The following is a 23,268-nucleotide window of genomic DNA, read 5'->3' as shown; positions in this document are numbered from 1 at the left end:
GATGCGATGATGCGAGTGTTTCGACAGACATGGTATAATCCGAAGTTTCGTGCAGCTGCTGAAGCTGTATGTCAGAGGTGTGTTACATGTCAGCAGATGAATGCAGGAAAGAGAACTGCTGTGACTTTGAGCCACATTGGGAGGCCAGGAGGGCCTTTCAATAGGATGCAGTTGGGTTTTATTGAGATGCCAAAGTGCAATGGGTTGAGGTACATCTTAGTTGTGGTATGTGTTTTTTCAAGATAGGTGGAGGCTTACCCAACACGTAGATGTGACACACTCACTGTAGCTAAACTGTTACTGAGAGAGCTTATTCCGAGGTTCGGCTTTCCGACCTCTTTGGAGTCAGATAGAGGGACACACTTTCATAGTGAGATCATGAAATTGCTTTGTGCTGCCTTGAATGTGGATCAGCGACTGCATTGCAGTTACCGACCAGAGGCTTATGGGATTGTGGAACAAGTTAATGGGACTTTGAAAGCATAGATGGCAAAAGTGTGTTCTTCGACATCCCTGAAATGGCCTGACGCACTACCTTTAGTTCTCATGAGCCTCCGTAGTGTTCCCAATAGGAGGACTGGGTTGTCGCCCCACGAGATACTCATGGGGAGAGCGATGCGATTGCCAGCGATACCTGCAAATGCTTTGATTAACATCACTGATGACTTGATTCTCGACTACTGTAAAGGCCTGGCTGACGTAGTCCGTTCTATGTCTCAGCAGGTGCAAGCAGCAGCTGTTCCAGCTGCAAGTGACCTGTGCCACGACTTGTGCCAAGGGGATTGGGTGCTTGTGCGTAAACACGTGAGGAAGAGTTGCCTGGATGCTCGTTGGCGTGGTCCGTACCAAGTAATACTGGTCACGAACACGGCAGTGAAGTGTGGGGTACTGCTGAACTGGGTGCATGCCTCCCATACCCGCAGAGTTCCAGCACCCTTGGAAGATACAGCCCCTCTCGTGAATGAAAATCCAGCTGAGGTGGCAGAGCCATCTGAGAGGGCAAGTCAAGCTCTGAGGGTTGCTGATGCAGTTGGTTGTGCACTAGATCAAGCTGAAAGGGGTTGTGCAAACCGAAGCCCCGAATTTGACTCAGACGGAGAAAGTGTTGCTGTGGGTGGAGTAGAGTCAAATTCTGCCGAAGAAGGAAGTAGTGCACAGGGTAGTCAAAGGGAGAGCAGAGGTGTCACAGAAGCAGAAAGAGTTTGGCCCGTGAATCAGAGACAGCTAAACTTGAGATTGGCACCTGGAAGAGACCTTGCCTCAGTTTCTGAAACGTCTGAATCTGAAAAAAGTGACGAAGAGCAAGCTCAAGTGAATCTGAGAAGGTCAAGGAGAGCAAGAGTGCCGTGTCAAAGGTACGCCTCACCAGAGTGGACATACGCTGTGACTGATGCCAAGCATACCAAGCACGGGGAGGCTGAGGTCCTTGACACTGGTCAGCAATTCTCCAAACTTGAAAATAGAAGTGTTGCTGAAGTTCCAGGATTATAAATCGAAGGAATACTGACCCTCAATATTCCGAATCCACCGCTTCTGAGTAAAGTTTGTGAGTTGATTCTGGAGACGCTGGTTTTTCCGACTTTTGCTATTGTACCACCACACCAGGAGTTGGTGATACTTCGGCTTGAAATTTTGCAAGGGGTTTTAGAGATTTTGGGAGCGAATATCGTTCTGGACTGAAGGTAAACCCTTGGTTGTACATAAAAGTCCTAAAGAAGAAGATAACCTAGGCCCGAGTGAAAGAAGAATAAAGTTAGGGACTTTCCGTTGAAACGAATGAAGGAGGGCTAGGGAAGTCTTTTATGGACTGTGTAAATAAGGAACTGAAAATTGCTAGGGGATTTTCAGCTTCAAGGCGTTGTGTGGACTGGTTTGACAAGCAATACCCGGAGAAGAAAGAGACTTCTACATGTTGCTGTTGAACTGAAACTCTGAGAACTTTGCAAAGATGGCATATGCTGGAAATACCCATCATAGGGCTAAATTAGTGATGGGTACACTTTTAGGGGTAGTGATAGCTGCTATAGTTGCGATAGTGGTAGCCTCATATATCGTTTCTCACGAGCAGGAGGGGGAGGTACAGGGGACACCTACACCTACCACCTCTAGCCAAAAAGGGGTTACTATAGGAGCTCAAAGAGCTTTGATACTTGAAGAGTCGTAGGTTTCACATAGATCTGCCTAGAAGTGACTTTATGCTTAATGCTTATGCGAAGCTGTTGTAGGAGTATGTGGATGCAATGGATGCGAAGGATTGCTATGTGTGCATGCAGCTACCTTCTTCTGTAGATGAGGGTATTAGATACCATCATCTTCCACTAATTTACGGGATTTCTTGCAGCTTATTGCTTAGCATTTTTTACGACAGGAGACAGTTTGAGTATTTATTTTCCAATTACGATGCTGTACTTCCCGAAGTTCCAGCCTATAAGCATCTGAATAAGTACGACTATTATAAGTCAGAAGACAGACTTCGGAAGTATTTCATACCGACTTTGAATTTGGATACGGCTTATGCTCATCGACATAATCTAAAGTGTTTATTGTCGGAAACTGAGAAGAAGTTTATTGGTCAAGTAGAAGATAGATATAGAAAACTAACCCAGACACGAAACACAGGAGAGAGTCCAGTAGATTGGACTGATGAGGAGAGATTGCATAGATCTAAAGGAAGTTATGGGCCCATAGCTTTAGACCAGGTGCTGAAGGGGAAATTGTTTGTGAGATGTCCTCAGACCTATTATGAAAAGGTTTTGGTGGGACAGAGTACGTGTGACCATACCTTTACTATGGAGGACTCTGCTAAGAACTTTTTGCAAGGTCCGGTGCAAGTGATTCCAACTGTGTATTTTGTGTGCGGAAGGAATGCCTATGTGAGGTTGCCTGCGAATTGGTATGGTACATGTTATTTGGCTATTATTTTTCCGAAGATTAATCATGCGGAAGATTTGAACCTTTTGGAGACAGGACATCATTCTAAAGTGCGGAGAGCTGCAAGTGCAGGAGCAGTGATTGGTGATATTTTTGGAGCATCGATACCAAGTTTGGGTGTGATTTTTAATGACGTGAAGATAAGAAAGTTGGCGACTGTGGTTGATGAATTGTAGATGAATACTGCAAGGTCATTGTTGTTGGTGGATGGAGAGATGTCGATAAGGACTATGGTTTTGCAAAATCGTCTTGCTTTAGACGTATTATTGGCAAAAGAGGGTGGAGTCTGTAAATTATTGAAAGTTCAGGAATGTTGTACGTATATTCCAGATAACAGCAAGGATCTGGAGAAATATATTGACAACATTACCACGATTCATCCGGAGATTGCGGATTTGGTGTGTGGGAGAAGATTGGAAAAGGATTTGGTTGTGTGGGAAGTTGGTTTGCAAGCTTGGGAAAAGGGTTCCTTGGATTTGTGTTGAAGCCTCTTATTATTGTTGTGGTTTGTGTAATCTGCTTGTGGGGTCTTATTAGAGCCTGTAAGTGGTACAGAGGAAACAGAGTTGAAAGAGCTCTTAGAGCGAGTGAGAGGCGAATGGCTAGACTGCAGGACAGTCAATACCAGAATCTTAAGAGAATGGAGAGGTTCCGACAGGGGAGAATGGCAACAAGCACTGTTTAGGCCGGTTCTTTCTCCAAGGGAATGAGCTTGTGATGGTGTGATGACAATTGTCATCAAAGGGGGGAACTGATAGAGCATCATGAGATTCTGAAATTTGTAGGGGTGCATCATATTCACCGTTAGCACCCGCATATTAATCAATGTATGTTTAGAAGTGCCACAGAAATGTATTGCTGTAATCGTTTAACATAGGGGTGATTAAAATGTAATAATGCTTTTCGTGAAGAGTAACGCTGCAGATCATTGTGAATGTATTCAGTAAAATGCATAATCATTAGTTTTGTACGATGCAATGTATTAGGTGAAACGTGTGTCATGTTAAAGTTGTACGTGTAGGGCGCTCATTTACTTACATGAGAATAGTGAACTAATGCTTAGAGTGTGATTTAGTAGTGTGTTTAATTTTGTAAGGCCTGATCGCATATACGTTAGGAGAGAAGGCCTGTTCATTTCTTATGTTAGCTAATGTTGTAGGCCGAAAATGATTCCCTTGGTAAAGGCTTTGGGCTGCAGAGAAATGTAAAATTTTAAAGATGTGAAAAGTTTCTTCCCGTTCCCATGTTTCTGTTGCAGGTGAAAGGATATTTAACTCATTAGTGAGAATAGGTCTTTGTTTTAGGAGTTAGGATGCTGTGGTAAGCCAACAGGGGAGTGCATTAGAATGTGAAGAAGTTACTTCTGGCGAGAAAAGGTGCCTGGGACCCAAGGTCAAGTTAACGGACTTTGGACGACAGATAATTTCTGATGGAAAACTACCGAGAGAAGACCTGGACGTGTGCCGAAGGGCGTGTTCTATGATTTTGGGGTTTTGTATTAGGGACAGTGCCCCGTGGGTGGAGCAGATGAGGATTAGGTGGGAAGCTAGAATGAGCATCTTAGATCAAGCTCTGACTAAGTGAATGTACTTCTTAGGGAGTCTTCACTTCTGACACCTTTTTCTTGATTCTCTTGCCTGGGATGGGAATCCCAAGTAGGGATGTCACCTTAGAGTTAGTGTAGGGACAGATTAACGCTTTTTCCTTTGACTAATGATTCCTAAAATAGATATTAGTCTAACGATTATATTTTTGATGATTTTAGAATCAGTGATCCTTTTTGTTCTATGTCGAATGAGAATTTTGCGTAGGCTTGCTTTTGTGTTAGTGCCTATTTACCTTTTACACCTTGTATTGAGGTGTTTGTATGTTCAGTTATTTTTGGTTGTAATAAAATCCTACAAATTTTAGATTCGGAGTCAGTGGTCCTTTCCAAATGAAGTCTAATTGTGGTAGATATATTTTGATAATTGTGTTCATCCCCTCTACGCTATTTGCAGATAAAAAGATCCTGGCGACCTGTGAGGATTCTTGGAGACAACCAGGTAGGCAAGAATCCGGCCCTATCAGGAGGAAGCAATCCTACTGTCCCTAGATGCCACCATGGCATTTGATACCATCGAATGGGAGTTTCTCTTTGCCGTACTGGCGCGCATGGGCTTCGGACCCAAGTTGGTTAGATGGATCAGACTACTGTACACACAACCCACAGCACACGTCACCGTAAACAATCATCGTTCTGCCTCTTTCCCCCTTTGGCGGGGCACCCGGCAGAGCTGGCCGTTGTCCCCGCTCCTTTTCGCTCTGGTGTTGGAGCCGCTCGCCGTTTGGATAAGGGGAGACTCGGGTCTATGGGGACTTAAATGGACAGATGAACATGAGGCCCGCATCTAGGCGGTACGCGGATGACATACTGCTTTATCTGGCTTCTCCGGCACGCTTGCTGCGGAGGGTACTTCATATATTCCACATATTCGGGGCACACTCGGGAAATCGGATCAACTGATCCAAATCCCAGATGTATGTATTATGGGGCGAGGCTCCATCCAATCCACGGGGTTATGAGACACCGGTTGCTATCCAAGGTTTTCGATACCTGGGTGTTTTTGTCACTTCCGATGCTCATCTTTTCTTCGAGCGGAATTTGCTGGTGCCCCTTCATTGTTTAAAATCGGACACCCGACACTGGCAATCGCTGACCCTCACCCTCCTGGGACGCACGTCCCTGTTTAAGATGCTCACCCTTCCGCGCTTCCTCTATGCATTGCAAAATGCTCCTAACCCAGTCCCGGATTCATATTTCTCCCAAATCGAAGGCGTGGTAAGGGGATTACTATGGGAAGACCGCCCACCATGAATTGCTATAAACAAACTCACCATGGGATGGTACGACGGGGGTATAGGGTTGCCGGACATACGACTCTACTACCAGGCTTCACAACTGACTGCTATCAATCGATGGGTGTTCGGTCCACATGACGATCCCAACTTTCGCACCGACCACTGGCTCATGGGGCAACGTGGCTACAACAGGGCGCTATACACCAATCATCGTAAACTTCACTTGACTGGCCCTACGGCCCGCACGATTGAGTTGTGGCATGGAGTCACTAGAAATCTGGGGTGGCACAACCGTCTAACTAAAGCAACCCCTCTTTGGGAAACGGATATACTGGGTCGACTCAGCAAATGCCCAGGTTTTGATAAATGGGACACTATCAGGATCTTCATGGTTGGGGACATGTGGGTGAAGGGGAAACTGGCCACTTTCGATGACCTCCAGACTAAGTACCAACTTGCACCTTCAGAGACCTTTCGATATCTCCGGATCAGCCATGCTATTTCCACTGCTTTGCCAAAGGGTATCCCACTCCCTGACTCTTCCCCCCTAGAGGACCCACTGTTACTAGATCCAATGGACCGCAAGACCATCTCCCTCACCTATAAGAAACTGGTGAATAATCGGGTTGATCCAATGCAGAAATTACGGGTGCAATAGGAGGCTCATATGGGAGACAGACGACGAGGACTGGAGAGACGCACTTGCTTCCCCCAGGGAAGTAGTAATTCCTATGCGACTCCGACTTGTCCAACTTAAAACCCTCCACCGGGTTTACTTTGACGCCAAACTATTGTTTCGATTGGGTAGAAGACCAGATCCACTTTGTCCCCGACACAGCAACCAAACTGGCACCTTTACACACGTACTCTGGGAATGCCCACACATATAACACTATTGGGAAAAGGTGATCCGCCAAATAGCCAGGGCATGTGATAAACCTCTGAGGTCCTCTCCCAGACTTTGCCTCCTTAAAATATGGGAGGCCACTGACCTCTCACAGGCAGAGCAGGCGTGGGCCACGATGGATTGGACCATCGCAAAGTGCAACATCGCACAGAAATGGGGGGTGGCTGCGATCCCATTGGTGAGGGACTGGGCAAAGGACATGGACAGTCCAATGATTGCCGAAAAAACTGTTTTCAAGGGACGAGGATGCCCCAGGAAATGGGACCATAAATGGGGGAAGTGGAAAAAATACAGAGGTGACATCTGCAGTTCCCCTATGGTGGAATTGCGGCGAGAGCGACAAACAATGATGGCCCAGTTCACAGCTGCTGTTGGCTCCTCCTCACTGGCAAGCTAGAACAAATGAGCACGTTTGGCCCTGCTACTTTATCATGTCATTGTATTGTTTACTCTGGTTCAGGGTGATATCCAGTCGAGGAATGGGCGTTCTCCAGAGGCCACTAGTCGATGTATTCTATGTTCATTGTATGGAACGGGACGATGCCAATGTTTTGATTTGGATATACCAATGCGATTGTATAATGTTATGCACGGATGCTTTCTTGTAGCAAATAAAAAGTTTTTTTTTTTTAAAACACACACACAACAGGCACACAAGCATATGGCCAGAGGTCTGGTTAATGTGCTAATGTGTTCAGTATGAACAAATGACAACGAGACAGACCACAGAGAGAGAGAGAGAGAGACAGATGATAGGGTTATAGTTGTAAAGTAGTCCCTCATACAGTTCATTGCAAGCAATCAGATGGAGACTGAAGGATACATTCAAATTGAAAACAGCATTATATGAGCGAGGAATACTCCTTGTGCTGAGACAAGATGCAGCTGTCAAAGTTTCTACCCAATGGCTGCAAGAGGCTGGTTGAAGAAAGCCAATGGGTGAAATGAGCGGATCCAAATCAGATTCTATATATATTGTAAACAATCTGTCTGTTTGACTGCAGGTAGAAATTATTCCAGATTTTCAATGTGTGGGTGGGTGTCAGAGAGAGAATGTGCCTAAGTGTTAAAATAAATAACAGACAGCATGAGTAATAATGAGAGATAGTGAGCAACAGTGAGTAGGAGTAAGTCCGAGTGAGCAAGTCTGAGTGAGAATAAAATTAAGACCCTGAAGTAGAGGGAATGTTAGTGCGAATGAGCATAAGAGTGACTTGGTTATTTTTAACTGTGAATTGTAATATCTTATGTTGCTTTTATGGCCTTTGGGGCCGAAATAAAGTTTAACAATGGCAATGGCATAAGAGTGACAATGAATTTAACGGCGAGTGAGAATGAGTCAGAGTGAGTGAGAGCAAGTCAGAGTGTAAGAACGAGTGCAAGTAAAAATAAATGAGAATGACAGTGAGAGCGAATAGGAATGAAATGAGACAATTTAAGTGAGCATGAGTGTGCATGCTTTACTCAAGAATCTGCTGTTGGCCCTGACATCCAGGAGGTAATTATAGGCTCACAAAGGCATCAATGTCAAAATATTTGCATGTTGTAGTTAATACTTGGCATATGGGGTGCCCATGGCAAAATGGTGGCACTGGGAAACATCTGATGTAATACAGACACATGTGACAAAGTGCTGGCACTCTGGAGATTATTCTAGGCATACGGGCAGTCGTGGCAAAATGGTGGTGTAATGGCAGCAATTCTTGGCATAAGGGAGGATAGCTATGACATATTAGAGGGAGGGGGCAACCATGAAAAAATACTGACCTAAGTAAATGTCGTTTTTGACATCAGTGTCACCCATCATATATGATATCTTTTGTGTATTTATAATGCACACTATCACCCACAAGGGTATCCTGGAACTGAGCAGATGTGTCTTGCACTGCCTATTGTAGGTTGGTTAATCGAAAAGCTAGGATTTGCGGAATTCAAGAAGAGAGGAGGAGACTGATGTGGAGTGGGAGGTCATTCTACACTTTAGGAGAGATGTAAGAGAATGCCGGTCCTCCTGATTTGGTTCTATGTATGTGAGGGACGTGTGAAAGTAGGACTCCTGCAGAGAATAGGTGTTTGGGTGGTTAGCAGGAGATGAGACTGTTCAGGTAGGTGGGGCCCAATTTGCCGTGAATATAGATGCAATCACTGACAACATCCTGGCACATTGTATGCAATTTTCTTTTGCATTGATGGTACCCATCTACATAATTATCAGCAGCTTGGGGGGAGGGGTAATCCACAGCACATTTTGAATATACGATTAACTTATGGTGCACATTAAGCTTCGTTGGCTTGTCACTTCATAAAAGGACTTTATGTAATAACTGCCCTTTCAGAACCTGTGGCTTTCTGACACATTTAATTTAAAAACTACAATGAACTTCATTATTTGACCGGGAAAAAACGTAAAAGACGGGCAGCGTATTATGTCCCCAACTCATTCAAGAACCAGCCAGCAGTCACTGGTACGCGTATTTTACTGACCAGTACATTTGTAACTCGCTGTAATATGATGATGTGGAGATGTGTGGGGCATTTTCTAGTAGCGCATACAAACGGCATTCGGTATATGAAGTCCGAGGGCGAGTGAGACTTCGAAAGCCTGATCTATAACAGTCGCTTGAGGTCACAACCCCTTGTTCGGTCTTGGCAGCCAACTGACAGCAGGGTTATAAACTATAAGTGAGCCCTCTCTGGCTGCATGTGTGTTCTGATGAGCTGGTCTCAGCTGGAGGCTCATGCATAACAGTAAGGGGGAGGCAAATGTGAGAGAATCGCTGAAAGATTCATTGTGTGTGAGAATGCACGTGCAGGTTTTGCCAGTCTGTGTGTCTGCGTGTTTGACTATGTCTGCGGGTCTCTGCAAGTGTATGTAGGAGTAATATTGTTCCGCATGTGTGAAATTATGTCTGAGTGTATTTTTGTGGCTGTGCGTATGTGTGTCTGAGTGCTTGTCTGTGGTTGTGTGTGTCAGTCTGTGAGAGACTGTGTGCCTGTAAAAGCATGTAAAACGTGATCTATGTTATTATCTTCTGCGTAGTGAAGTCTGACAGGCTTTTTGCCTCCGATGTCAGACCTGGACTCGTTTTCTATGTTCTCATCTATGATCTGCAGTGTCATCCTTTGGGATGTCAAAAAAACATCTGTAACCTTCAAATGCTATTACAGATATCAACTGACTGATAAATGGTTGTGCTATTAATAGTCTGTCAAGTATGCAATATGGTGTAAGCGTTCTTTAACTGGAATTGGACCATTTACACAGTGCACCCCACAAACTGGCACATTAGGATAAGGTATTTTTGCACTAGCCATTGAGACGGATTGCTTCATACACTATAAGAATTAAAGGCCGAGTTAATTCTGCCAAGATTCAAACCTTTGATCTCGAAGTTAGATACGGATCTTTGCAGCAGGCACTCAACTGACTGAGCTACCTTGAAAGTGCTGTAAAACCATCCATGGAAAATTACGCAGAGACACAGACTGGTAAATAGGCAGGAAAATCGAGCCAAGATATGAGGCTGCTGCATTCATTCAGCCTTTCTTGTATAACTGCTCCTTTAAATATGTATTTATGTCCTCAATCATCTGGGAAGTAATACAAAAGGAGAAAAACACCCACTTTAGTGTGCAGCAGAAAATATACATTTTCCACTGTCATCTATATCGAGTATGTTGTCTTCAAATTATCCTCCCTTTATATCCAGACGGAATCGGCGTCCCAGTTTGAGCTCCCTGAACATGGCAGGCTTCGCGACCCCGCGGAATCGCTGCAGTCAGCGGCAGAGCCCCGTGCCCCCACCTCTCCCTCCGACAGCCAAGGATGAGGAAAATCATGAGGATAATAAACCCAAGAGCCAGCGGAGATTAAAAAGGGAGATAACCGGGCAAGGGGGCTGCATGGACCGGGACGTTTGGGGCAAGCAGCTAGCTGGCTTCCTACGAGGACATCACTCAAAACTACTGGCCCACAGGGTCCCCAGAAGAGACTGCAGTCCCTGCCTCCGTACATTCTTCATGGAACATATCCACAGGTCTGAACACACGCTCAGGAGCTTTGTATGCACTCCCTTAAATAGCCAAATGTAGCCACGGATTGGTGGCAGCCACGCTCGGGACACCTGCGCTTGCTGCGCCCACGTCGACTGTGGGGGGCGTAACTCACCGCGCAACTGCCCTAGCCGACCAAACCCGAGGAACCCCTACTCACTGAAGCGCTTCCCAAATCTACGCACACCTGCCGCCCAGCAGAACACATCCCCATCCACTGGAGGAACTCGCGCTCAGTGTGCAACTGCAAGCTAGGAACCGCCAAGCTCCAATCACACCTGCATCGGTCGCCCAGGAGCACACATCCTCACTGCACGTAGTATGCTGTGCCCCCTCACTGGCCACAGGGATGATAATATGCACTGGCTGCCCTGGAGGGCAAGGGCTCATTTGCCATAGTGGATGATACACCGCGCGCATCTTCAACGGATTCCAATTAGCTGCAACACCGACTCCACGTGCACCACACAGGCCCGCATCGGCTGAAGAGATCCTACTCCAGTTCACCTCACAGGGACGAAGGGACTCAGCTGCTTTAACTGACCTATTGCATTCTCACCTGCACTGCCGAGGAAACGGGCCCCTGTGGATTGTAACGGGCTGCACTCCGCACACACATGCAGTGGCTGTTTAGGAGGACGGCTGTGGATCACTCTCCAAGCGCACCTGCATCAGCAGCCCGGGGGGCTACACACCCGCCCCCACTGGCTGTAGTGATTCATTCGCCCCTTCACCTGGGCCGCCCCAGACGTGGTCTGCTGTAACATTACTTCATGCGCACCAGCATCATTTGCCCACGAGGACGGGCCCTTGTCAGCTGCAGAGCCCCCTACTCCACACACACCTGCATTGGACGCCCCTCGATAGGCAGTAGTGACTCGTATCTTCTGCACAACTGCCCCCGCTACTCGCCAAGGCCTCACAGGCTATCAGGGAAGCACCTCCATCGCCGACAGTCGTAACAGAGCGGCCTGCTGTGACCTATCGGAGAGCGCTCCGCGCGGCGGGCCCGGCGTCTGCGCGTCAGTGAGGTCGTCCGGAATCCTTCCGCGCTTCGGCCTTCCCGGACGGAACTGCCTTTCAGCCACAGGGTGTGTACGCGACGCGCCATTCTGGGCCTTCGCTGGCGAGCGGCCACCGCGAGAAGCATGGGTTCCATAACGGTCACCGCCAGCCGCTGGCCCCGGAGGTGAGGGACCCCGCCGTGGCGCTGAGCACAGGTAAGAAATCTCCTGCTGCTGACAGTGGTAGCGGCGCGGAGGGAGCTAGGCACCGGGGGTCACCTTCACAGGCTTGGGTAGGCCAAACATAATACAGACCTGAGGCCGGTCTGCAGTATCGTGAAGGGCGGTTTCGGGGAAGGGGGTGACCCCTAGCTACCACATTCACTGTAGGGAGTTATCCTCGAGCTCGTTGTACCGGTCCCAGCATGCAAAGCGTTGTGGGCTAAGAAGTCTGTGGAGGCCTAGGTAGCTCACGTGACTTGGAGCAGCCATGTGGGTTTCCTGCAAAATAGTACACTTCCTGTTAATGTTTCTCAAAAGTAGCCGTCCCTGAGAAGTGAAAAATAGATGAGTACCACACCTTCCAGTGGGACAAAGTTGAAAGGAATCGTAGGTCCAGCCAAATGTAGACACCGACTTCAGTTCTTAAACAAAAAAAACGTACATTGCACAAGGCTTGCCTGCATCATTTTTTAAATTTATGTTTCGGATATTCCACGTAAACCCCCCAAAAAAACGTACATTGCACAACGCTTGCTTGCATCATTCTTTTAATTTATGTTTCGGATATTCCACGTAAATCCTGTGTGTCTAGCACAATAAAAAACATACCTTTCTTTCACTCATACCGTCATCAGGGGACAAAGTTCCTAAGGACTGCTAAAGGGGAGGGCAGTTTATATACATGAGTTCAGAAGGAATACCTTGTCCAAAGTGCCAACTTTCATGGTGCTGTTGAGTAAAGAATATCCTGGCACAGTGCCCACCAGCGCAGTTTTATTTGACACTATGCAGTGCATGTTAGCATTTTTAGGGTTATCTTCAAAATTACTGAGCACCGCTTTTCCAGGTGCGGTAACGGAACAGTATTGGGGTAATATGAGTGTTTTTTTTTTTTAAGCACATCATGCTCCTTTAGCTGCTTGTGTGGAATCTATCGGACTCATTCCTACAGGGTGAGCTTTTAGTACTAAATCATCAGTGGGCCTGGATAGAGCTACATTCATATTATCTCAGGTTTGTACTTTGAACATCAACATAAGTGCCAATCCTGCTTGGGTAAGGCGTGGGTAGGGCCTGCTAGGCAGTAAACCACATACAAGGCTCGAGGGCTGATGGTGTGGTGGTAGGGATCGTGTGAGCAGAGTTAGAGTAGAGACCCGAGAAGGGGCTGTTGAAATAGGGGCTCCATCAGAAATTCAGGGACCTCCAGCTTTTACAAGCTATAGTCAACTTCCTCCGGCGCATCTAATACATCCACCTACCAAAAATATGGAAAGTTGGCTTGTATTTTGAAAAAAGAAAATCCTCTTGCGCCTCATTATTCCCTTAAACCTGTCTATGTTTCAGTGCCTCGATTAGCGACCGTGACCACATGGATCTTTTCTAACCATAAATTCTCTTCTGGCTCGTATTTTTAATACAATTTCGCTCAAGCTCTGTAGTCAGAAAGATTTGCCCAAGGCCAATTGCTCGTTGTAGGACAGATCCTGCACAGGCCGTGACTAATGGGTTACAGTGTGCTATGATAGAAAGTTATGAGACTCAGTACTTACGTTTGTGTGTCATAGTTGGCTGGGTTGAAGCTCCTTGGTCTAAATGAGCCACGTTTGATGTTCATGGGTAAAAAATGCCTAAGTTGAGTTTCAAAGGGTCACAGTCATACAATAGTCATTCTATAAAATTGGACCTTGCCAAACTGTTCGCAAAATTTAAGGTCGTGGTAAATGGACCTGAAGTTTATAATGTTCTCATTTACTAAGTTCCGTGCGGGTAGTGGGACACACAGTCTTTCATTAGAGTTTCATGGGTAGAGCTTCCAAAGTTGTTTCACGGGTTAATAGTACATTGGCTACAGCTCTCAAGGTTCATGCTTATTTAGGCAAAGTCACAGGACAAGCCCAACGTACTGTCAAGTTTGAGTTCCATAGGATCACAACTGTTCAGTATAATAGGAGAGAGTCCCCCAAGATGGACGTTCGAGTACAGCCGTGCTGATTTAGGAACACAGTTTTCATAGGTCATGGGGCAAAGACTGCAAAGGTTGAGGTGTGTAATATAGATTGCTGTTTACAAGTTTGAAAAATGTGGATATTAGCCTACCGAGATCACAGAGAATCTCGTAGTCGCAATATTCCAAGGTCATTGAAGTTTGCAGTCTCAGTTAGTCAAGCACATAGCAACAAAGTTTGTTAAGGCAAAGAATCATAGTATCACAGTCTGCCAAGGACAGGGTTTTTATGGTCTCGGACCTCGTAGGCTTTTAGGGTCACAGTCTGCCAATGTTAAAGAGCATGGGCCAATAGAGTGCCAGTGTCAAGGATCGTAGGGCCACTGCCTACCTATGGTAGTGCTCCAGGGGAGTCACAGACTGCCAAGACCTGTGAAGGTGATAGGATCACATTCTGCTTCGATCAAGGTCCGTAAGTAAATATATAATGTATTTTTAACAGGAATTTATATACTCTGTTCGCAACAAACACAACAATACAGGTTTACTAATCTGTGCCTATGTTCTAAACGGAGGATATAAATTAATGAGAAAAGGACATTGCCTGATTAGGAGATTTTTCTCCAAATGTATTGGAATTAATTTAATGAATAGGCATATACTGAGTAATCACTATCAGTAATTATTAATGAAACTGAAATGTAGAAACTTAAAGGAGTACTGGAAAGCTAGAATTCATGTGAAGGTCAAAAAACTGGCTTCATAGCTGACCTGAGGAGTTTACAATGTAGCATACCATCAAAATGTTCCAAATTCTTAGGGTGAAAGACTTTACAGGTCATCAGAGATCAAAGTGCCAAGTCTACCAAGGTTGTGCCATATAGCACCACAATCAACTGCGGTTTGTATGGCCATATTCTACAAAGTTCATGAGTTTCAAGCGTTGCAGTGTCAACAAGATTCATGGGTAACAGACGACCAAGGCCACCATTACGAATTGACCGTACTTTAGTATGGGGATACCAAGGAGGTGGAATTAAAATTACTGGCCAGTATCTGTGCACAAGAGTTAGATCATTAAGAGTTTGTTTCTCCTTAATTGAGGAATAATTGCTTAGACCCAGAGTTAAAGGATTCTTTACCGGGCAGCTTTTTACCCTAGTGCTATTGGTTAGGGACGCAGGGTTCTTGGGCACTTTCATGCCTTTTCAGAGAGAGCTTTGTCTTCTCCCCCACGGACAGCTTTAAGAATCAGGTGGGGGAAAAGTAATACTGCTGCTGACTGCGCCCCAGGCCCTGCAGCATTAGTAAATTGCCCAGTGTCTCTGGCGCGGAATTATCAGGCCTGGAGTTTTCAGACCCAATAATTCAGGGCCTGGGCAAACTTGGAATGGCAACTTGGGTATTTAACTCAAAATTATTGGTGTAAGTGAAATACCCCAACTCGTAATGAGGGCCAAAGTGGTAGGTTGTATGTCACAGTAGGCCAAGCCTCATGGAGATGGATCACTGTCTACCTAAGGTTCATGGAATACAATCTGTCACTTTTTGGGTTGTAGGTAACAAGCTGATATGGTTGAGGTTCGTAAAGTTATTGGGGTTCAAAATGCCATAGTCTAGAGTCATAGAGCCAAGGGGCAACAGAGGTCATAGTGTAAAAGAGAACCCAGGTTGCGGTTCATAGAATTGGTTTTATGTCCCTAAATCGAGACCAATATTATTGACACATATATCGACTTCCGATGTATCTTCTAGGTAACATTTATGGGGCAGTATTAATTTACTATTCTTAACTCCACATATACATATGTTGATGATATATTTTGGCAGTCACTACTGGGGAATCAATGTATGATCCAGTGTATAGTTAAACTCTAGTATTATGATGAGACCACAGTGTGTCAGGTTTGAGACTCGCACTCTCAGTGGTCAGGAGTTATCTGTTCACAATCCACCATGTTGGAGCTTCACTGTGTCAGAGTTTTGCCAAAGTTGCTGAGGGTCAAATTCTTCTGAAATCTCGGTTCAGAGGTACATAGAATTTAAGATTTGGGGTTCATGATGGACTGAGTGCTAAGCTCAAGGTTCATAGAGTTAAAATCTACTGTGATGCAGGGCGGAGGGATTACAGTTTGCCATTGTTGCTGGGCTTCATAGTGTCAAAATTGACTATGGTCTGACAAGATGCATAGTGCATCAGTCTGCCCTGGTCAAGTGGTTCAAGGCTAAATATGTAAAGGTTTGTATCTGCCATGAGTTCACAGCTTGCCAATGTCAATGATATTTACAAGTCACTGTCTGCCAAGAGAAAAGTCTGTATCCCTCTGCCTGCCAAGATCTCGGGTCACCGTCTACCAAAGTCTAGGCCCATAAGGCTACCCTCTTTCAAGGTTGATAGTTGTGGGTGACAGTCTGCTGTGGTCGAAGTTCATAAATCATAGTGTGCCCAAAGATAGATTCTTAGTCTGTGACTGCCCATTTGTAACAGACTGATAAGATTAGGCCACGGTCTGTTGATGAATAAGCATGATATTGGCACATACCACCTAGGCCGAGGCACTTATTGTTGAGTTGCCAGGGTTAATATATATAGATGGCCATGGTTGAGGTTCATAGGTCATATAGTCCACATGGTCAAGTGGATCATACATCAGTCTTCCAGGGATTGTGGTTGATAATGCAAAAGGGTCGAGGCTGATGGAGTCACCGTCTTCCCAAGATACCAAGGTATGTAGGGCCATAGGCGTCTTAGGTGACTGGGAAAGTACAAGCCTGCCCTGCCAGTACTTTTTATTAGCATTCATCTATGCACTGGTTTTCGATGAAATGCGGAGGTGTTGTGGAGAATGAAAAATTGGTAAGAGGAAATATTTGTTTTCCATAGTCATAAGAATTTCTTGGTCTAGGGCAGGTGTCACTAGTCGATCACAAGCTACCAGTAGCTCGCCGAAACCTTAAGAGTAGCTCCCATCCTTCATTTTTAAGTAAGAACTGTAATAAATAAGTGTTGAGTTTTCTTTTTAAAGTTATGGAAAGGCTATGTTTATTTTACATTATCAGGCTGCAGATATACAGAGCAGTGCTTCACTCAGATATGTGGCCCATGGTGGGTCACAGCGGTTCAGAACTAAAACACAGAGGTATTTACCTCGTAAATAAAAGTGGTTCTCAACTCAATATTGGAGCATGAGAACAAAATTATCTTTTTGAATGCTTTTAAATGAGAGAAAAATAAAATGAAGAGTTATATTAATGATTAAGTTAACTCTTCATTTCAATTTTCTCCTGTTTCAAAGTGTTGCATTTATACACTGCAAGCATCTTGCTCCCAGTGGCTGGTAGACACATTCCATATGTATAACTGAAAAATGCACTCATTTTTTTAAAATGGGAGAGTATTCAAATTGCAGAAAATGTTTCTATCAAGTGCATAAAATGTTCCTTTAGTAGGAAAATTGTTGCTGAACATTTTTCAGCACTTTAAATGTTTCCCATTTAACAAAAAAAATTAAAGTGGTGGAATGTTTGTGTTGTACATGTAACTGTGGCACATAAGGCGAAAGGTATGTCCTGTACCACAAGTACATACGACACAGGCTCTCAGTCACCAATACTCATTCATTCGCACACATATTCATACTTTCCCACAGACCATGCACTCACTGACGTACATGGCAGCCAAATCATATGAGTCCTAGTCACAGTATTTTGTTCAAGCCATAGTATCGGGCTCCATGGACATTGGGTTTAAAGTCCAGGATCTGGGCGAGGGGGTGTCTGATAATGCGTAGGTTAGTTGGCCTTCAGTAGCTCACAACGATATTCACTGATCAGAAGTAGCTCATTACTGAAAAGGTGTGAGACCCCTGGCCTAGCGATTTAGTACGGGTTTTGAAAGAGTCCACACTTCCCTCTATTCTGTGAGAGAAAAGCATGTTTGTTTGTAGTTCTGATTTGTCAGGGTGTGCATCCTCCATGGGTGGGTTGAGTGTTGGAATACTCATAAGACTTCCCTTTTAGACAGTGCAGATTACGGCCATCACTTGAACATTTCTTGCAGACCAGTACGGTTGGGCTGGAGTTTCTGGTCCTCACTTTAACATATCTCATAGAGCAATATGGTCGGGCCGGAGTCCTTGGTCCTCACTCTAACGCCTCTTACAGACCCATGGGGTTTCCTGAAGTCCCTGGCCCTCACTTTAATGCACTCTTACAGACCAGTGTGGTTGGGCCAGAGTCCCAGGCCATCACTTTAACGCCTCTAACAGACTAATGCAGTTGCGCTGGAGTCCCTGGTCCTCACTTTAACGCGGAGTCAGTCTTTGTGATACATAAACCCGGTGTGACCCTCCTCGCTCATATACCACCATTATGAGGCGTATACTAAAGACTCCTAAAGGGGAGGGGTGGTTTATACATTTGAATTCAGAACGGATTAACCAGTCCTACGCGCAAACTTTAATTGTGCCTTTGAGTTAAGATTATCCTGGTATATAGGGGCCCCTGCGCAGAGTTCTGTTTGATACTATGCAGTACACTTTAGCATTTTTAGGGCATCTCAAAATTCCGCGTACACCACCAGCCTAGCCCGGTAGTCTAGCTGGGGCCTGACTGTCAGTCTCTCCACCAGTTAGCCCGGCACTGAGAACGTGTTTACACGCGAGTGTATGCGGCTGCCTCCGCGTGACCTTGAGGCGCAGTTGGGCTTTGCAACCCGCTCAGTCTGGTCACCTTTAACCAGTTAACGCCGTCACTGTCTCTCGGACCTTCGCCATGCACAGCCCCCTCGTCTACCCGTGGTCAGGCAAACATCTGACCAGCCACTATTACGCGCCCTTGTCTGCCTGTAGCTGTGCTGTTGTCTTCGTGTGACCTTGGACGAGCTTCTTTACTTGCCCGTGCGGAGAAACGGCACAGGCTGTTTCTTGGTCTGACAACCACAGGCTCGGTGTGTGACCGCAGGCGCTATTAGTCGGTATGTGCTTCAGTGTCGGAGTCATTGCAAGCAAGGCCCTAATTATCCGAATAATGCTGATTCTCGTGCCACGCTGAAGACGCCGGGCAGAGCTGACGCACGTCGTGGGGTTTGGATGGAGTCGTAAGGACGGATAGGGGGTAGGAGCTGAGCCTTGCAATCCGGAGGGGGTTGCACTCTTCTACCTTGAAGATTGCTAAGCGCTAAATATTCAGTTCGTAACTCCGAACGACCCCGCCAAGTTTCAGGGAAGAAAGGACCGAAGGTACTATCCTTACTCCGCTTCGGCATCTTTATTCAAGTACGAAGGTCTCTCGTATCAAGAGACGGACCTACAGTCCCTAAAACGCATCTACCCCAATGTCCGCTCCCCCATTGTAACCATCAGAGGGTTAATGCACGTAACCCCACCCCGGCCTTATGCAGTTAAAATTCCATGCTAGAGGAGCCCAAACCACGCCGTAGCGTGCTGCCCCTGCGCCAGTGCGCTTCGACGCCTGGTCAGCGGTAAGAAGCGCTATATACATACAACTAGAATACAATATAATGCATTTCTTATGAAACTAAAGGCATGTTGTATTCTACTTCTTTGCTGACAGGAGTGCTGATAAAAATAATGTACCCGCCTACCAGCTCAATGACAATGACGTCAAGCAAGGCATATTAATGCGCCTGTACTGTTTCGGGGGTGGGGGTGTTGATAAACAGGGTAGGTGTTCTATACATTGTTAGTTGTATGCACGGTTAGGATTACAGTTTATATTATAAATTGCATGGTGTTTTCACTGTGATATGATTATATGTAATGCTTCACTGATACCTGTTCGTTGCTATCATTGGTAATTTGCCATGATCTGTATTCTGTAATGTTTCTTTGTATGACGTCACAGGCAACGCCTCTCTTTGGAAGTTGCTGCGGTACTTCTAAGAGTAGACTGTTGTTTTGCGGGCTGCTTTAATTTCAGGAATACAACTTCGTTTGACCAACTCTTCGTACAGGAATTATTTACTTCTAACAGTAGGGACTGCGAGAAAGAAAACAAAATTGGCAAGAAGAGGCGAAACCAGGATAAAACGGGACAATGAAACAGCTGGCATCCATGACCAAAAAACACCATGGCAGCGTCTTGAGACATATGCAGAGGCACATAGTACTACTGTGCACAATGGGTTTACATATATTGTGCACCACGAAAAACTGTTCACTGCCTGGCGCTGCGCAGTACTAATATTCATTTTGCGCTTCGTACAAAGGTTTTAGAACACTGACTACTACAAATAAAGGATATAATTTACGAACTTGGAGTATTCGTTACGACAACCGTGGAAAGTTGAACGACTGAGTAATTCCTATGCAAATATAAACCAATCGCATACATAGATCTCTGCAACAGCAAAGCAGTGTTTATCCACTAGGCTGGCCTCCTGGGATCAAGGTGGTATAATACCCACAATATTCTTGACAGTTTAGTACTGAGACATAACAAATGCGTGTAGAGAAGATTTCTTCTTTCAATAAATCTTAATTCGTCATTTCCAGTACTGCTACTGTAGCAGACGCGACCTTTTAACCTTTGAAGGAGAACATGCAGTCCAAACTCTGGTACCTGATGACTTGACTAATCTGGAATATATATTTTCTAAAACTTCATCGAACCTTAATGGACTAATGACGCTTATAAACAGTTTCGAGCCCTGAAGAAGTCCTTGTAGGAGGAAACATGTTGTTTTTGTTCATTTACATGGTTTTAAGAAAAAGACAAATAAAGATTTATTGAAAGAAGAAATCTTCTCTACACGCATTTGTTATGTCTCAGTACTAAACTGTCATTAATATTATTGCTACGGAATGTATGGGAATTTATGTGGAAAGTAAAAGCATTTTATTATACATTGCAACCAACCTTGGGTGCTGAACCACCAACATTTCGTTTTGTCATGGAAATAGTTTTTCCATTGGGAGTATAGAATGGTTTGTTTTACCATTGGGAGTATAGAATGGTTGTACTCTGGGTTTGTTGCACCATCGGTAACATTTTAACTTTTTTTTATCTTCGTTGGCAAGTGCTGGATTCTACTGCCTCGACCCTTCTGTTTCTTGCATACTAGTGGTATAATACCTAACTGAGTTATTTTAAGGGGGTTGGAACCTGTGACCTAGTACTGGTACATGTCGATGTATTGATCTACCGAGCTACTTTATTGGGAGTCGATGCATTAAAACATTAAAAGATCTTACCGGGTTTCAAACCTGAGCTGTACTTACAGCAGGTTGGGCGCAGGCCTCTACAGCAAGTGCTTCAATGTCAAGATCGGTCTTGTGTGATTGGCGTTTTTTAACACTGATCTCTGCAGCACATGTGATCCAGCAGTAAACCAGCCATAAATATTCTACTACCGCATACTCACCGTGGGCCCATAAACACACACTCGCACACACAGGCCAGTTAAATCCACTGGGGTCAATTTTTGTATTGATCTCTCTAAGATTAATTATCTGACATTTCTAACCAAATCTTTCACAGATCAAAAGTTCTTTCCTTTGGTCAATGGACCATTAGTTGAACTAGTTGATGGTGAAATGACATGAATTAAATCCACTTTCTCTGCAATGAAATAACCACAGACTCAGGAAAATTTTAAATGTTCATCTAAATGAAATTCATGTGAGCCAAATTCAAAGTACAGAACGGTCTCCGTCACCCATGGAAGGAAAAATTATTAAAATTAATAAGACTTTCAATGACGGTACTTAGAAAGGAGAGGATAGAGAGAGAAGTACAATTTAAATTCTACAGAACATTATAGTTACCTAGAATGGTGTGAGAACCGACCCCTTAGCCAAGGATTTGAGAAAGATTCCCTGGAATGGACAGGAGACAGAGGCTTCAGGATTCAGGACAGGATAAGAGGACCTCTTCTTGATCCGACGCCTGCGTTGCACCCCTCTCTGACACTATCTTCCTCCTCGATTCTTCCGCGATCATCTTCTAATTATTTGGCTTAAATTCTAATTCGGCAGTATGGTTCTTCTTCAGCATTCGCTCGTTACTCCAACAGCATCCCGAGCTCTGCAGCATTCCGGTCTCTCTGTTCTAACTAATTAATTAAACTACCTCAATTATACCCTTCTAATGCCATGTACCATCCCTTAATGTTTCAGTTTCATAGAACCCCTAATTCTGATTGGACAGGCAAAAGGGATGATCATCACATCATGCTAAGTTTTCGTCATTTTCTTTAGTTCATTGTCTAGTGATCCCTCCCCTTAATCTTTATTCAAAAATCTTTATTCTCACCCGTATTCACATTTGTATCATCACAAATTATACATTTAGCGTAATATTTCTTCCTTTCACAGGACATCATGTTGGTTCCCAGGGTATGTTGCTGTTTCTTTTCTTGGATGGCATTCAAGGATGACAATGCGGCTTCTGGCTCTCTTAGACTGCGCATGTGTTGAGGGTCACATGGGATATAGACTTTGGACTTCGATAAAGGCTCGAATATGAACTAATAAGAAAAGCAGAAAGAATTAATTATTTTCAAAATAAAATGATTTCACTGTATACCACCTATCTCTACTCTAATCCCATTTACTTTTAAATGCTCTCCCAGCATTATCAATTAGTAAAATAGCGTCATTTAGTTTCAGCAAAGCAGATGCTTAGCATGGGAGTTTTCAAGCGGGCATTTTAAAGGTGTCTGCGCAAGTGCAGAAAATTCCCTCCAAGCAAAAGCTCGTCATACTACGTAGGTGTAGTTGACGCATGCGCAATACAATTGCCGCGTTATCGGCCATTTTAGATTTCACTCGAGTTACTTGTTAATAAAACACGTACGCAAGCTTCTCTATTCTTGATATTTGAAATGTGGTACATATTAATTACACAATACACAATTAGTATGACGTTATGAGTTATATGAGCGGATTGTCTCCAAGCAAGTCTCTTTTCTATGAGTCCTTGCTCCATCACATGCATTAACCCAAAGAACTGCTATTTGAAAAATTACGTCTTGACTCAAAAGGCTCTGAGAGTCCTTTGTTGTATTACTCTAGAAAGGGAAAGCCACATTAACCTTCTGCACTATCCTCTGTCTTCCACCAGACAGCGGAAGTGCCATCTGCGAAACCCAAATCCTCATTTCTCTCACTTTGATTGCCGTTTAATCCCTGAAAATCAGGTCACAGCCCTTTTATTAATTAAGCCTGCACTAATGGCCCAGTGAGTTGAACGCTTGCTGCTGAAATATGTGGTGATCAACATATTCTGACACAGACTTCTAATAGTCCGAGTTTGGTAAATGTATTACAATTGAGTAATAGTAAATTCTGTTATTCACAGCACCTGGAAGCTGCAGCAGTGTGCAATTGAGCACTGTATAA

General features: G+C 44.7%; 1 protein-coding gene across 1 annotated transcript in view; it reads left to right on the top strand.

The window, feature by feature from the left end:
- Positions 1–10,506: 10,506 nt before the first annotated feature.
- Positions 10,507–23,268, top strand: part of RASL10B (RAS like family 10 member B) — a 466,401-nt gene continuing 453,639 nt past the window's right edge. The window contains exon 1 of the mRNA XM_085649629.1: positions 10,507–11,952. The gene's annotated coding sequence lies outside the window, so the exon portion shown is untranslated. The remainder of the gene's footprint in view (positions 11,953–23,268) is intronic.

This window comes from Triturus cristatus, chromosome 3_2 (genome assembly GCF_964204655.1).
Source record: "Triturus cristatus chromosome 3_2, aTriCri1.1, whole genome shotgun sequence".
NCBI classification, from domain to species: domain Eukaryota; kingdom Metazoa; phylum Chordata; class Amphibia; order Caudata; family Salamandridae; genus Triturus; species Triturus cristatus.
Note: the sequence above shows the minus strand (reverse complement) of the source record. Positions and strands in the feature narration are given on the sequence as shown.